This window comes from Saccopteryx leptura, chromosome 6 (genome assembly GCF_036850995.1).
Source record: "Saccopteryx leptura isolate mSacLep1 chromosome 6, mSacLep1_pri_phased_curated, whole genome shotgun sequence".
Lineage (NCBI taxonomy): Eukaryota > Metazoa > Chordata > Mammalia > Chiroptera > Emballonuridae > Saccopteryx > Saccopteryx leptura.
The window spans coordinates 58,088,981-58,104,383 of NC_089508.1; the positions used below are offsets into that span (position 1 = coordinate 58,088,981).

Sequence of the window (15,403 nt, forward strand, 5' to 3'; positions counted from 1 at the left end):
AGCCTGGACCCAAGGTCGCTGGCTCCAGCAAGGAGTTACTCAGTCTGCTGAAGGCCCCCGGTCAAGGCACATATGAGAAAGCAATCAATGAACAACTAAGGTGTCGCAACGAAAAACTGATGATTGATGCTTCTCATCTCTCTCCATTCCTATCTGTCTGTCCCTATCTATCCCTCTCTCTGACTCTCTCTCTGTCCCTGTAAAAAAAAAAAAAATCCTAAATAAATAAATAAATAAAATAGGAACAAGAATGTTTATATTTTATTATAGAAAAAAATTGAAAAGCAGGAATAACAATCCTAGACACTTGACTGAATCATCTTTATTTTGTCATGATGGAGGTCATGGTTTATTGGTCATTCAAACATCCATTAACATATAAAAAATTTTGGCCCTGGCCGGTTGGCTCAGTGGTAGAGTGTCAGCCTGCCGTGCAGAAGTCCCGGGTTCGATTCCCGGCCAGGGCACACAGGAGAAGCGCCCATCTGCTTATCCACCCCTCCCGCTCTCCTTCCTCTCTGTCTCTCTCTTCCCCTCCCGCAGCCAAGGTTCCATTGGAGCAAAGATGGCCCGGGCGCTGGGGATGGCTCCTTGGCCTCTGCCCCAGGCGCTGGAGTGGCTCTGGTCACGACAGAGTGACGCCCCGGAGGGGCAGAGCATCGGAGGGGCAGAGCATCGCCCCCTGGTGGGCAGAGCGTCGCCCCTGGTGGGCGTGCCGGGTGGATCCCTGTCAGGCGCATGCAGGAGTCTGTCTGACTGTCTCTCCCCGTTTCCAGCTTCAGAAAAATACAAAAAAAAAAAAAAATTAATAAATTTTCTGTTGACATGTATTTATACTAGCATTTAATGTGGTTGTACTTTGGGGAAATTAAGGTGAATTGAATTTATTTTTCTGGAATGGCATGGTTTCTATAAACCAGTCTGAATTATGCATTTCAATGAATTTCTACTTCCATTTCATACAGAGAATAACTAGATTAGTGAGTAAATTCCCTTAAAAATTTTTTCCCCATTGACTTGAGAGAGAGAAAAGGTGAGTAGAAGAGAGAAAGAGAGAGAAAGATCAACTCATTTCACTTAGTTTTTCCATTTAGTTGTGCACTCATTGATTGCTTCTCATACATGCCCTGACTGGTGGTTGAACCCGCGCCCCTGGTGCACTGGGTTGACGCTTTATCCACTGAGCCACCAAGCCACAGCTGCCTTTTTCTTTCTTTAAGACTTGAATACACATTAAATTTCTTTTAAAATGAGAGAGGAAGAGTAGGAAGGAGAAAGAGAGGGAGGTGATGGAACATGGATTTTTCCCATTTGTTCCAGATCCACTAGGAATCAGGGTCTCAGCGTCCCTCTCCAGCTCCGGCTTAGTGCTGTTTTTCCAAAGAGAATTTCCCGATTTTCCGATGATGAAACTTTAGAAGAGACAAGTGGCTGACCCTAGAACCAGTGAGTGGTGGAGCCGCGGCGTCAGGTCTGCTTCTGCGTAGTCCCGGACCCCTTCCTTTGCCTCCCCCCTCAGCGCTGGATGGAGCCTTAGCTCAGTGCACTTTTCCCCCATTGTACTAAATCAGGGTCTGGATTTCAGAACACTGACTTTCATTTTATATTTAAAAATTAATATATGAAAAGTGCTTAAGATGCTGTCTAACATAATAAACTGTAGAACATATTTGCTATTAGTAATGCTACTTTTTATAGCATTAGTAAGTTTGATCCCAATTTCTTGAGCTTTCCAGTAAAAAGCCAAAGCAGTCCATAAGCTCGCCCAGTCCTTGATCGGCAAGCCCTCAGGCCCACCCACCCCACCCCACCCCGTACACGCACAGCCTCTCAGGGGACCCCTGCTGTGTTCCCTACAGCGCAGCTGGAGCCACCCTGCCCCAGCAAGCACCGCTTATATCTGCTGGAAGCCTCTTTGACAGAGTCTAGATTCCTTTTTCCACAGACAAATCAAAAAAAAAAAAAAAATTTAAGGCATCTTATGTTTTTATTTTTAATGGATGAATATGCAAATAGCGGAAACATGTTGCTGAGATATGACCAGGATCAGGGCATCTGGAGCGTTATTGAAACAGGCCCTTGTAAAAGCAAAGGCAGAAATGTTAGTGACTGTCGTGTTCACAACCGGTGTCCGCAAATGGTATGACCATGCTGGCCAAACTGAGCCTGCTTTGCGGGTGCATCTAGGAACGGAATACTACTTTGTGCTAAGGCCATTCATAGGTGTGGAGGACTGGGGAAACTTACAGAGTCAGGAGACCTGGGTTTTAGCACCTGCTGATGAGCTGGGTCTTAGTGATACCATGACTACATTGTGGTCGTAGATGCCAGCCTTCTCTTCTTTGCTTCTTCTTGAAGCTCTACCATACATTTTTATGAATTCCATAGCATTTTTTTTATGAACATGTTGAAACTCACATAAAAGTTGGAAGAAACGTACAGGGAAAACCCATCCTGCAGTGGATTTCAGCAGTCTTGATGCCACCAACAACTGTCATGAATTGAGTACTTGTGCTTTAAGTCCTATGTTCGACCCTTTCCCTGTGTTTTCCTTGTATAATTCTCTTAGTGACATCAGAGATAGGTTTATTTCTCCCCGTTTTATAGATGAGGTAATCAAGGCCAAACAAAATTAACTTACTCAAGGACTTTTAGCTAGTAAGTCAGCAAAACACAATTTGAACCAGTCTATTAACTCTAAAGCATAAATGTCTAGCCACTGTTCTACCGCCTGAATATTCCATTATGTTAGTGACAAGGCTTTCCCTTGAGTCTTAACATTTTCATAGAATCAAAGTCTTCAAAGCATCAGAATCTTCAAAGCCCACCATAAAATACTGTCGTTTCGGATCTTCTGTTGCCTTGTTTTGATTCCCTGGACCTTTCTTTCTCTACTTGTGAGGTAAGAGGGTGTTAGAAGCTTTCTAAGCCTGTTACAGTCCTAAGATCATGTAGAACCAATGTTACTTGTAGTCAGCATTGTACATATGACATCTCTTCCATCACAAATCTGAGTTATCTCCATTTTATGAATGAAGAAACCAGTAAATTATTACACCAATATTAGTATAACCAATATTATGCCACCTCTTCAGAGCAGTGGGCAAAAAAGAAATTAATGAGGCATTCAAGAGGTTTCTGCAAATATGGTCATCTCCTTCTGTCCATCCTCTTTCCGCTTCTTTTCCTCCTTGTTTTTCTCCTTCCTTATTGATTTGAAAAAGAGACATCGGGATGTAAATGCCCAGAACGTTTTGGAGTTCATAAGCAGTCAGTCATCTTTAATTTTCTATTGTTTGCAAATACTCTTAAGAGATTAAATACCTGTGAAACTCTGTTAGCTGACTGTGGGTTGTTCACCTGCCCATTTGGACTCTGAGAACTTTTTGGCCAAGAAGGGAGGGATAGGCTATGTTCTTATTCCTCTCTTCTCAGCCTTGCATCTTCAGATCCCAGGATTAGAAGGTTAAAGTGGAAACAAGGTAGATGGAGGCATTTCCTTATCTCCTCTAATCCTTCATGAAGCCCAGCAGGGCAAGCGTAGTGCTCAGGTTTCTGATCTTTGATTCATCCACCCTTCATTAGAATGCACACTTTGAATTCCACCATTTAAAACCCTGTCACTTTTTTGTTTTGTTTTAAGCGAGAGGAGGGGAAATACAGAGACAGACTCCAGCATGCACCCCACCGAGGTCCACCAGGCAACCCCGTGTGGAGCTGAAGCTCTGCCCATCTGGAGCCAGGCTCGCAACCAAGCTATTTTTAGCACCTGAGGAGAAGGCTCCATGGAGCCATCATTAGCCCCCTGGACGATGTTGTCAAACCAATTGAGCCATGGCTGCAGGAGAAAAAGAGAGAAAGAGAAAGAAAAAGAGAAAGAGAGGGGAGGGGGAGGGGAAGAAGTAGACGGTTGCTTCTCCTGTGTGCCCTGACCGGGAATCGAACGCAGGACACCTACACGCAGGGCTGACCCTCTATCCATTGATCCAGTTGGCTAGGGTGGAAACCTTGTTGCTTTTTTAAAATTGTGGTAATATACACATACAATGAAATTTACTGTTTTAGTCATTAAGAAAATATAGAACTCATTGGGATTAAGTACATTCACAGTCTTGCATAACTATCACCACTATCTAAGTTCAGAAAAGTTTCACCCACTAAAACAGAAACTCTGTTCCCATTAAATGGTCATTCCCCATACCCTGTACCTTAAACCTAATCTACTTTGTCTCTATTTGCTTATTCTGGACTTTTTTTCTTCTTCTTCTTCTTCTTTCTTCTTATTTCTACTTCTTTCTTATTCTTCTTCGTGAGAGGAGGGGAAATCCCAACTGGGATCTGGAGCCATGCTTGCAACAGAAGTATTTTTAGTGCCTGAGGCAGAGGCTCCATGGAGCCCTCCCCAGTATCTGGGGCTGATTTGCTCGAACCAGTCAAGCATGACTGCAGGACAGGAAGAGAGAGAGAGAGAAAAAGGAGAGAGAGAGAGAAAGAGAGGGGGAGAGAGAGAAAGAGAGAGTGAGAGAGAAGAGGGAGAGGTGGAGAAGCAGATGGTTGCTTCTCTTGTGTGCCCCGACTGGAATTGAATCTGGGACATCCATACACCAGCCCAATGCTCTATCACTGGGCCAAGAAGCCAGGGCCTGGAATTTCATATAAAGGGAATTATGCAATATGTGGACCTTTGTGTCTGACTTACTTCACTTAACATGTTTTCAAGGAAACATTGACATTTTAAATTAGCAGGTATTTTACTGGGTTTTTGATTTTTTTTGCCTTCAAATCACAAATGGTACCTGACTTTTTAGCCTCTTCAGATGCCTTCTGTAACATACAAAGAAAGAAAATATCTAGAAGTGAAGACATATCTAGAAATAGGAGATGAAACAAAGAGGGGACATATTTCCATAATGACTTGTAAAACTGCCAAATGCAGATTTTGATTTTCTGCCCAGCTGGAAAGTCATTTAGTGTTAACGAGACATGTGAATTCTTAAATTATTCATTTTTAAAAAAAGTTATTTTCAGCTATTTTAATTCATGATACTAAATTATCTTCTGAGGGCTTGGGGGCAATCACTGGGTCATAGGCCAACCCAGGTGTCAGTTCCTGTGTAGGACTGGCGGGCACGTCTCACTCCCAGGGCCACTGTTGACTCCTGCCGCCTGACTTCACTCATCACTGGACTTCCTCTCTCTGGAGCTGTGGCCTGCACTGTCAATGTTGAACTGTTCCTGAGAGAATAGTTCCCGTGATCTGCTTTGACTCCCTGGAGAAATTCAGAAGTCGTTCTCTTCTCCCCTTCCCTGACAGATATCACAACTTTCATGTGTGTTCCCGGCAGTCGAGAACCAGAGCAAGGACATTGCGACCCTCCTGGAAAGCTGGAATGCTAGAGGAGTATAGGTGACAAAATCGATTGCACACCCCAGGATTTCTTCCCCCCGCTCCCCCACCCCCCGCCTATCCCCGAGTTCTCTAACATAATCAGCAGCCTCATAGGTCTGTGCTCATGGTATCTATAATTTTATTTATTTGTGTGGATGTCCAGGGGGTTCCTGTGATGAGCCCTCTGAAGGTTAACTGCAAACAAGAGTCTGCTGGAATTACAGCAGCATGTGAGGTCTTGCACATCAGGGCACCGGTCATACGTGTATGTACTGCTTGAATTTTTTTTTTCCTTGTTTGTTTGCAGTTAAAAAAATAATAAAGGTAAGCCGATCATTCTCAGGTCAGTTTATCATGTCTTCTTAGTGCTTTTTAAGTATATCCCTGGAGCATAGGAAAACCACACAGCAATTGTGTTATGGGGGGAAATAACAGGAATCAATCCAACTTAAGTAGAAATGACAAGTAAGCTGACTCCTGAAATTATGTTTCAGTGTGAAACCAAAAGCATTTTCCCTTCTCATTTTTTCCTCCAGATTTAGAATCCTATGGGTAAGCCTCTTCCATTCACTGCATAATTAGGTAGATTAATTAGCACCTGTCCTTTAGCTATAAGTTGGTGCATATAGTGTGGACCTGTAATCTGTGCCATACCACTTAAAAAGAAACTGGGGGGGGGGGGAGTGTCCAATGTCTGGCCCTTTGACGTTTTCCTAAAATTAAAATGTTGAGAGCCAGCCATAGTACTGTGTTCTTGCTGGACAACCGGACCGACCGACAAATAGAGTTGTGCTGGGTGATCTGTATGGATGGCCCGAGTTAATGATGATAAATGAACCTAAAAGACAGCTGCTGAAAAATATCGGAAGCCTGAGTTCTGTCGTTGAAATGTTCTGTCAAATTTAAGAAAATCAACTTAAATGTCATCAGCGCATTTGTAGTCGGCAACTGGGAGGAAATTCCTGGATCATCAGATGTGCTACACATTTGATGTTGCCATTAATTTGGTTGTGAATCATTTTGTAAGAAAAGAGACTATTGGGTAGTGGGGAAATGATGGCCACTTTCTTTAGATAAGTACTTGCTAAGTACTTCCATTTAGTGGAATAACAAGTTGTGTAAAGAACGGGCCTAAAGAGTGTGACCCTGTGGTTTCTGACCTCATACAGAGTCCCATCTCTTGAATCCCAACAGTTTAATTGCTGTGTTTAATTTGTTTAATAATCTGTGTGAGGAAGACTTCATATTCCTCACATGTCATCCTCCTGGAAACTGGTAATGGTTTTACTAAAGTGCCTCTGTCGTGAGAAATAAACAAGTCCTTGTCCTCTCCGAGAAAGGCTGCCAGGCATTGTTCAACACACACTCGAGGTCAGAGGGCATAGTCTGCAGTACATAGGCAAGCGCTTTGAAGACCGTGACACTCTGCCTTTCAGAGACGGTCCCCTGCTGGATCTTTCCTGGGTAGGTGTCTGATATTGTAATATATTTATAATTGGATTTTAATTGCAATCTGATTTTAGTGTATGTGTGTGTGTGTGTGTGTGTGTGTGTGTGTGTGTGTGTGTGTGTGTGTGTGTTCCAGTTTGCTGCTTCAGAAGGACAAGGCTCCAAATGAAATTATACAGTACCTCTCCCAGGGCAGTGTGTTCTCTGCCAAAAATATATTGGAGGGATGAAATGCATGCAGTGTTATTTGCCTTAGTTTATTGATTTAACAATCCAAGTCACTTTATTCTTGGGTGCCGTGTCTGGCTCTGTGGTTCAGCTAGCAGTAGTACATCATGGTGGAGAGAGCATGGGCCGGGGAGCAGGCTATGGGTGGAGTTGCTGCAATCACACTCTGACCCTTCCCGGCCTGGAGTCCCTGAGCAAGTTCCTCACCCTCTTTAAGTTCTACTTTTCTCCTCTGTAAACTGGGAATTAGCCTTCTTTATTAGGTGTGTGTGATGGTTGGTGTGTAGTGATCATTAAATAAGATCAGGCAGGAAAGTATCTGACATCTAGAATAGAAGGTGACTTCTATTGACAAATAGTAACTTGTTAATTACACTATTGCGATAATGATATTCTCATTTAGTATTCTTCACTGTCTCCATATATTAATCATAAAAATCATTTGAGAGCCTTTGTTGATGTGAAGATACGGAGAATCAAGAGCTGGCTGTTGATTGGAGGAGTGGTTAAATGATAGCTAAGGTTCATTCCTTATAGCCTCAGAAGAAGGACTTTCTAAAGAAAAGTAGCCAGAAATCATCCCAGCTTTCATTACCCAGCTGCAAAACTATAATTTAATGTAATACGAGATTTCAAAAAGAGCACAATATTAATACTTGTGTCAATTGGTATTAGAGTGTAGCTTCCCAACATGAAATTTTGCTTTTCTGGATCCTGTGCCACAGTTCCTCTGCCATTACAATATTGCTCACAGTAAATGTGACAGTTTTTCACTATCTTTGAGGTCATTGATTTTTAAATGTGCTAATGGGACTATTTATAATTCAAATCAAAAGCATTTGATAGCAGGGCTCTGATGGAAAATAGAAATTTTAGGTTCATCCTTGTTGGTAGTTCTGATTCAACTGAGAGGAAAAATGGGGAATACAGAAAAAGCAGCAAAATTATAGCAATATTTGCTAAACAAAGGCATTAGAAGAATAGTCAGTTTTTAAAAATCCATTTTAGCCCTGGCCAGTTGGCTCAGTGGTAGAGCATCAGCCTGGCGTGCAGGAGTCCCGGGTTCGATTCCCAGCCAGGGCACATAGGAGAAGCGCCCATCTGCTTCTCCACCCCTCCCCCTCTCCTTCCTCTCTGTCTCTCTCTTCCCCTCCCGCAGCCAAGGCTCTATTGGAGCAAAGTTGGCCCGGGCGCTGAGGATGGCTCCATGGCCTCTGCCTCAGGCGCTAGAATGGTTCTATTTGCAACAGAGCAACGCCCCAGATGGGCAGAGCATCGCCCCCTGGTGGGCATGCCGGGTGGATCCTGGTCGGGCGCATGCGGGAGTCTGTCTGACTGCCTCCCCGTGTCCAACTTCATAAAAATACAAAAAAAAAAAAAATCCATTCATAGAAAAAGTATTAAAATAGCATAATAAAGTTACTATATTCTAATCTTTTTTTTTACAAAAGGCCATATTTGGAATCAAATAATATAACACATTCATAATATAACAAATGAAATTATTTGATATACTGTAATTGAAATACGCATGAACTCAAACAAAATTGGTAGACTTCTGTGCCCCTTTGTTTGAACACCATTCAGAATAGTGGAATATACATATTTTGTAATCTGATAATGCTAATCAAGAAACTGACTGCTCTGCATGGAAACAATAGCAACAATCCCCTATTTTGTAATTTGGTACTACTTGTCTATCTGCAATTCCAAGAATATTGCCGAAACCCCATCAGTTCATATATATATATATATATATATATGGTATTTAATGTCACATTTTGTAGTTCCCTCATCCCTTTTGCCCTCAGAAGATGTGCTTTTTGCAATAATATGATAATTGGCTTTTGGTATGAATACTAATGTGACTATATGTAAAATATGGCATTTAGTGGGGGGAAGAGGCAGTTCTCTGGTGCAGCCAATTTACTCTCATGCCACCAACGCTGCAATAATAGGGACAAGTGTACATTCTTCTGATTCTGTCTTCCCATCAACCCCAAACACACACTTGTTTTTGGAGGTGGCAGAGGTGGGCAGGGATGGGCTGTATAAGGGAAGATAACAATGTTACTGCCTGCTATGAATTAAATGCTAGACAAATGCCTAAGGATTATAATGGGATAAAAAGGATTTCCAGTGATAGAGTCATGTGAGGTTAGAATGGAAGATTTGTAGCATCTAGTGAAGTGTGATCTTCTTATCAGGGCGGGAAACTGAGGTCCAGAGAGGCATTCGATGTACTCAGAGTTACAAGGCTCATTAGCCAGCAGCACCTGCCCGGTTTAGGGATGAGGTTTTATTGCTCTCAGGCAGGAATTTAAAAGTAAGGGAATTAGGGAAAAGTGATGCTGAGGAAAAAACAAAAGGAAGGTTAAAAAATGATTGAATAAATACAGGCAGAGGGATTGCTTTTAAAGTTTCCTATGTCAGAAACGATAGGGTTATTCTTCTCTTGAGAGTCTCGAGTTAGAAAGCCTTGTTCACGTCTGGCCCTCTTCTGCCTCTTTCTGAGCTTCCTTCTGAGAATCCAGACCTGCGAGACCGACTCCACACTCGGCCCTTCTGCAGCCAGAGAGGGTGCTGAATCGGCACCGCAGCGGACAGGATCCTCCGCCGCTGCCCCCAGCTGCACCCACTTTGTTCCTGCCTGGAGGTAGACAGCAGTCAGGAGCCTAGTATATGGGAGACAAAACCTACCAGCATGAATTATTATAAGCTGTACCACTAGGATATAAAAATAGTATTTTCCTCGTGTTTGCATTATCTCTGAGCCCTGATAAGGGAATCGCTTAAAGGGAAAGTAGCTGATACCTTGATGGTGGGGGGGTGCCAGGCTGCATAATGGGCCAGGAGAACTGGCCTTGGGAAGCTGAGGGGGAAATGCGCTTTGAAGGGAATCAGCAGAGCCCAGCGTGGCGCTGGGGGCAGGCGGGGGCAGGGGGCCTCCGTGCTCAACCTCCAAAGGCCGTTGGCCTGTGCTTGTGGAAGGCTGAGGGCTGATAAGCATTTTCTTGAGTAGAGGAAGCAGGGACTGAGGACTCTGAAGCAGTCTGAAGTAATTGTTTCTGCCTTCTTACCGGCATCCTCTCTGGAGGGGCCTAGTGCCTGGAAAAGTTGGCCCTGAGAATGGAGGGGATGGGCTGATGATGGCAGCCATCCTTATTGCTCAGTAGGGTGGACGTGGAGGGTGGGATGACATTTTAGGTCAGAGGCATGCTGGGAAATGTCACTTAGCCTTAGGCTGGAACTGTGCTTCTCAAACCTGCCTGCCTGTTAGAATCACCTGGGGAGATGGGGATGGGGTAGGTAGGGGCAGTAAAAAGGCCCATGGCCACACTGCACCCCAGACCAGTTACATCAGAACCTGGAAGGATGGGGTGGGGGGGAGCCTAAGCATCAGCATTTTTTAAGACTACAGAGGTGCTTTCAATATGGATCTAAGTTTAAGAAGCGGGAGGTCTTGAACATTCCTGATCTGCTGATAGCTTTATCTGAGGAAATTTGGGGGAGGGGGAAGATGAGTTGTCTTGGGTCATAGGAAGCTCTTCAGGAGCTCTTCATGTGCACCCTAAAATGGATTAGATGCCCTACTTTAGCCCAGGGGCAGGAGGAGGAGGAAGAAGAGACAGAAAAGATGCCACCTGCCCTATTGTCATGTGAGGTGATACATTTGCAGGTTTTAGCTGGTCCATTTTGACATACATTGATCCATGAGTCAATGAGAAATCTGTAGCCCCCCCCCCCCATACACACACACACATGCTGGCTGGCAGCTAACTCAGCCTTTGGTGTATTAAAAAAAAATCCTCACTAGCCATACAGGGTGCACCATCCCCCCGAGAGCGGCGCAGCGCTGAGACAGAGGAGTAGGCCCCAGGAAAGAAGTCTCATCAGGAGTCGATTAAAACCCCAGCCTCCTGACCTCCAATCATGAGTTCCTGGCCCTGGGAAATAGCTCTCTAATGGGCTTTAGGCGATAAAGCAACAAGGTTGAAATTGAGGTTACATTAAAGCCTAATTTTCTTATGAGGAAAAATGTGCGAATGAATATGAAAGTGGTGTACCTTTGTAATCCAGCTTCTTGCCTGTGCCCAAACATCCTTAGCCTTTTGTCTCAATTTTCTCAGTACAGCATGTGCCTGAAGCTGCCCTAATATATTTTACCCGGTAATGCGGTTTCCTTTAACTGGGGTGTGGGCTGGGAGGAATGACTGAGCTCTATTTGGGTGAATCAGGACCTAAGAAGCCTGGTATATGTACGCTTGCCAGCTAGCCATACAACGAGTACAGGCAGTTTTCTGGATACCAGACAAGGATTCCAGCTATCTGGCTTCAAGAATTGCCCCTAATGAGCTTTGTAAGTTTAGGGGGAAAAATAATCAGATTCTCTCAGCCTTGGTTTTTCCATCTGAAGAAAAGTGATATCCTCAATGGGGTCTTTATGAGCTCGTATCTGGGAAAGGGCTTTAAGCATTATAGAGCCATGTATAAAATGTAAGTTACGACTTTATTAGAGCCAGTTCATCCAGGAAGCCAGCTTTATAACCTCAGGCAAATCACTTCCCTGCCCTGAGCCTCGTTTCCTCACTGTAAAATCAGGAGTTTGGAGTGGACATGTTTAAATACATTGTAGCTCCATGGTTTCTTGTGTCTAGATTCTAAGCAAGGATGGTAGGTAGGTATTCAGTTTCCCCAAACTGCCCCTTTTCAAGTGTTTCTTTTAGTTCCCAGTCCCTCTTCTCCCCTTTCCATTATCTATTAGGAGGTCTTAGAAATAAAATGGGGGTGGGGTGGGCGCTAAGGAATAACACCTTCCAGAACTTTTCAGCTCAAACAGCAGAGCCCGGCTTAAGAAGGAAGTTCTGTGAGTGCAGAGAGCTACTGAGACGCCATCCGGAAACACTGTTTACTCTCTTGCAAGCATGGTGAAAGGTGATCCCGAAATACCAAGTGAATATTTTCCCTCTTACATGCAGGTCTTATTTCCCTGGTGTTTCTAGGCAGCATTAGCCTTTATGCTTAAGCAACCCATCTTATATTGTCCAGGGTTTCATATACACTAGATGACATTATGCTATTACCATTTCTAACGCTGCTGTAATTTTCATAACCTGCAAGTATGTATATGGATCCTTATTATAATAACTTCTACTTGGGTCCTTTTTATATAAGAAGTCATTTTTTTTTTCTTCTGGCAGCTACATTGCTAAGGGCTTTGAGGGTTTCTTTTAATGCCGTCACTCAATGGGTGTGTGTTCTGAATTGTCATTTTCTGCTTTTGTGCAGTTTTTCCTGTTCCTGTGAGCTTCGTTACCTGCTCATGAAGAATATGACTCTTTGGAAGTATGGATTGCAGGCAGCCCCAGTGATGCCCAGAGTCTTGTTAGGAGGGCATTTCTTCTTGCCCTTGGCATGACAGATTTGAGACTGTGGTGCAGACTGAAGCTGAAATGAATTGCTGAGATGAGACCCCAAAGACAAAGAGACATGCAAGTGGCTAAGGGCTTCAAGGGGCAATTTAATCATTGCTGACTTCAGGCTTACCGGTTTGCAGAAATTGTTCCTGTAGCAGCAAAAAGCTCCCACTTTGAGACGTTATTAGAGCTTGAGTCAGAGGGATGGTGGGCTCCCAAAGTCACTTCAGGGTATTTAGAAAATTTCCTTCAGAATGAATGCATGAATCCCCCAGGAGAAATATGTATCCCTTCTTTGCACACAGCCCAGACCCCCAGTTTTGATTTTTTGCTAGGTGTGTCCTCTGGGGCAAAGGTGTAACTCTCTGAGCCTCAGCTTCCTCATCTTTAAAATGGGACTCTTATAACCTAGTTTATTTTACAAGGTGGTGTTAAAGGATTGAACACAATACTTGCTTAAAAAAAAAAACACTAACAGAACCCTCAATAAATTCATGCTAATTGCTCTCTGGCAGATAGAGGAATATAAAAGACTTTGATTCCTGTTAAAAAAGAATTTGCTGCCTTTCAATAACAGTATCTTCTCTCTATTTTTTTTTTTTTACCTCCACCTGGGACAATGGTCTTTTATCCCTGCTTACATATTAGATTATGACTTCATTGCCCTGGAATGCAGCCGGGGAATCAGTATTTTATTTTACTTTATTTTACTATTTTGAGGTGTGGTTTTAAGTCAAGTACACAAGTATTAAATGTGCGATTGGATAGATTTTTACACAGGATTATATCCATGGAAGCACCACCCCTATCAACGCATAGGACATTGGCATCTGTATTTTTTTTTTGTCCAGATGATTTTAGTGGGCTGCCAGGGCTGGTAACCACAGCTTAAGCAGATGGCCATCCACACGGGATGCGACACTGACTTTTCCTCCCTCTCTAAAATGTCCTGCGTGTTTTCACACCTCTGTGCCTATGCTCTCCCCTGCTAGCATCTCTGTTTCACAGAGCTCTTGCCCCTGCCCATCTGTGTGCCCAACTATCTGGGCACACCACTTTAGCTGACCTTGGTACTTTGCAACACAGGGTGACCTGGTAGATGTCTCTCTCCACCACAGAGCTAGTGCTGCCGGTGGAAATAGGGTTATTCCATGGAGTTTCAGGAAACAGCATTTTGGGGAGTGATGCATAGGAGGATGAGGTGTAGTGGTAAGATTTATTGGAGCAAAAACAAAGGACTGTCCCTCGGGACCTAGTGTCTCATCCACGACCAGTGGCTTAGCTCCGTCTCACTGCGGGAGAAGTCCTGGGCCTGGTGTGCATAAGTACCCACCAGGAGGGGCAGGATCCACAACTGTAATGCCAGCACCCTGGGCTCCAGTAGTCCAGTATAGTCTCTGCCCCTGGCTATGCTCCTGCCAGCGCTGTGCTGCCACACTCAGGCCCTACTTGACCCCATGCGTGGAGCCATGAGGCTGCTACAGGGTGAGAATGAGCACAAGCAAACCCTGAACATGTGCTGCTGAGAAGGGCCGTTGTTAAGCTTTGATTATATTACCGTGGGCTTGGGAGGGAGCAGGCTTCCTCTCAAACTAACCAGTCTCTCTCCGAATTCTTTGCAGGCTTATGTTGGGTCCTCCCCTTAACCATCCAATCTGGTCTTTTCCCCAGGGTTTCCAGTCTAGAGTTGACTCTTTGATGTTGCCATTTTGGCTCCTACTGTGCGTGCCTCTAAGATTTGCCTCATCATCTGGTTTCTTTCTTTCTTTCTTTCTTTCTTTCTTTCTTTCTTTCTTTCTTTCTTTCTTTCTTTCTTTCTTCTTTCTTTCTTTCTTTCTCTTTCTTTCTAGAAAGAGACAGGAACATTAAGCTGTTCCTATATGCCTATATGTGCTCTGATTGGGGATCAAACAATGACCTCTGCACTTCTAGATGATAGATATTCCAACCAACTGAGCCATCCAGCCAGGGCTTAATTTTTTTTTATTTTATTGATTTTTTAGAGAGAGAAAGAAAGGAGAGATAGAGGAGGGGGAAGGGAAACATTTATTCATTGTTCCACCTAGTTGTTCACTCATTGGTTGCCTCTTGTGTGTGTGCTGACTGGGGTTTGAACCCACAATCTTGTTGTTTTGACATGACACTCTAACCAACTGAGCTAACCATCCAGGGCCAATCATCTGGTTTCTATTGTGCATGTACTTACCTCCCCTTCCGCCATCTTGGTTTCTACTGTGTCATGTGCCTAGCAAAGGGATTTCCCTTATATTGTTTATTCCTACCCCTCCCCCATAGTCCAGGCAAATGGACCAGTTGCCCACCCCGCTGGAGATTGGAAAGCCAATTCTTCCTTCCCCTTCAGGGATTAAATCCCCTCTGCAGAGGATGCAGCTGTCCCTGGTGAGACTATGAATGCTGCAGCTTCTCAGTATATCAGGCTTAATGTCTGATTCAGCTCCCTAGTTTATTCAGTTTAATGCCTGATTCCATTTGCTCCCTTCCTTAATTAATAACTAGCTAGCTACCTAAGCTAACACTAGGAACTTCTCCAGCAACAAAGACTGGATTTCTCTGGCTGTGCATATCCCGAGGGCACACTGAACCTGCGTGGGAAAAATGAGTCAACTCTGGTGTACCCCTACTGCCTGCTCACCCGTAAGAATGAACTGTGATGGGATGGGTCGGGTGCAGTTAGGTCTCATTTTGGACTGTGGCCCTCGTGGGAAGCAGCAGTGGGCAAGCCCTAATCACACATTACCTCTGAGAACGTCTCTGGGAAATGCCCTTCCTCTGGGGAAGCCCAGCGCTTGTCCCTGCACCTGATGCTGATCGTTCCACCCCTCCTACTCTGTTCACTAAGTCTTCCCAGACTTCAACACCAGCTCAAACCGACATCCTATTTTATAGTGTCATCCAAGGA

General features: G+C 44.0%; 1 protein-coding gene and 1 non-coding gene across 2 annotated transcripts in view; both read left to right on the forward strand.

The window, feature by feature from the left end:
- RORA (RAR related orphan receptor A) overlaps positions 1 to 15,403 on the forward strand; it is a 773,250-nt gene that overhangs the window by 111,415 nt on the left and 646,432 nt on the right. The gene's annotated exons all lie outside the window — the stretch shown is intronic.
- TRNAG-GCC (transfer RNA glycine (anticodon GCC)) lies at positions 392 to 467 on the forward strand. Its single transcript has one exon. It is a non-coding gene; the product is annotated as a tRNA-Gly (tRNA).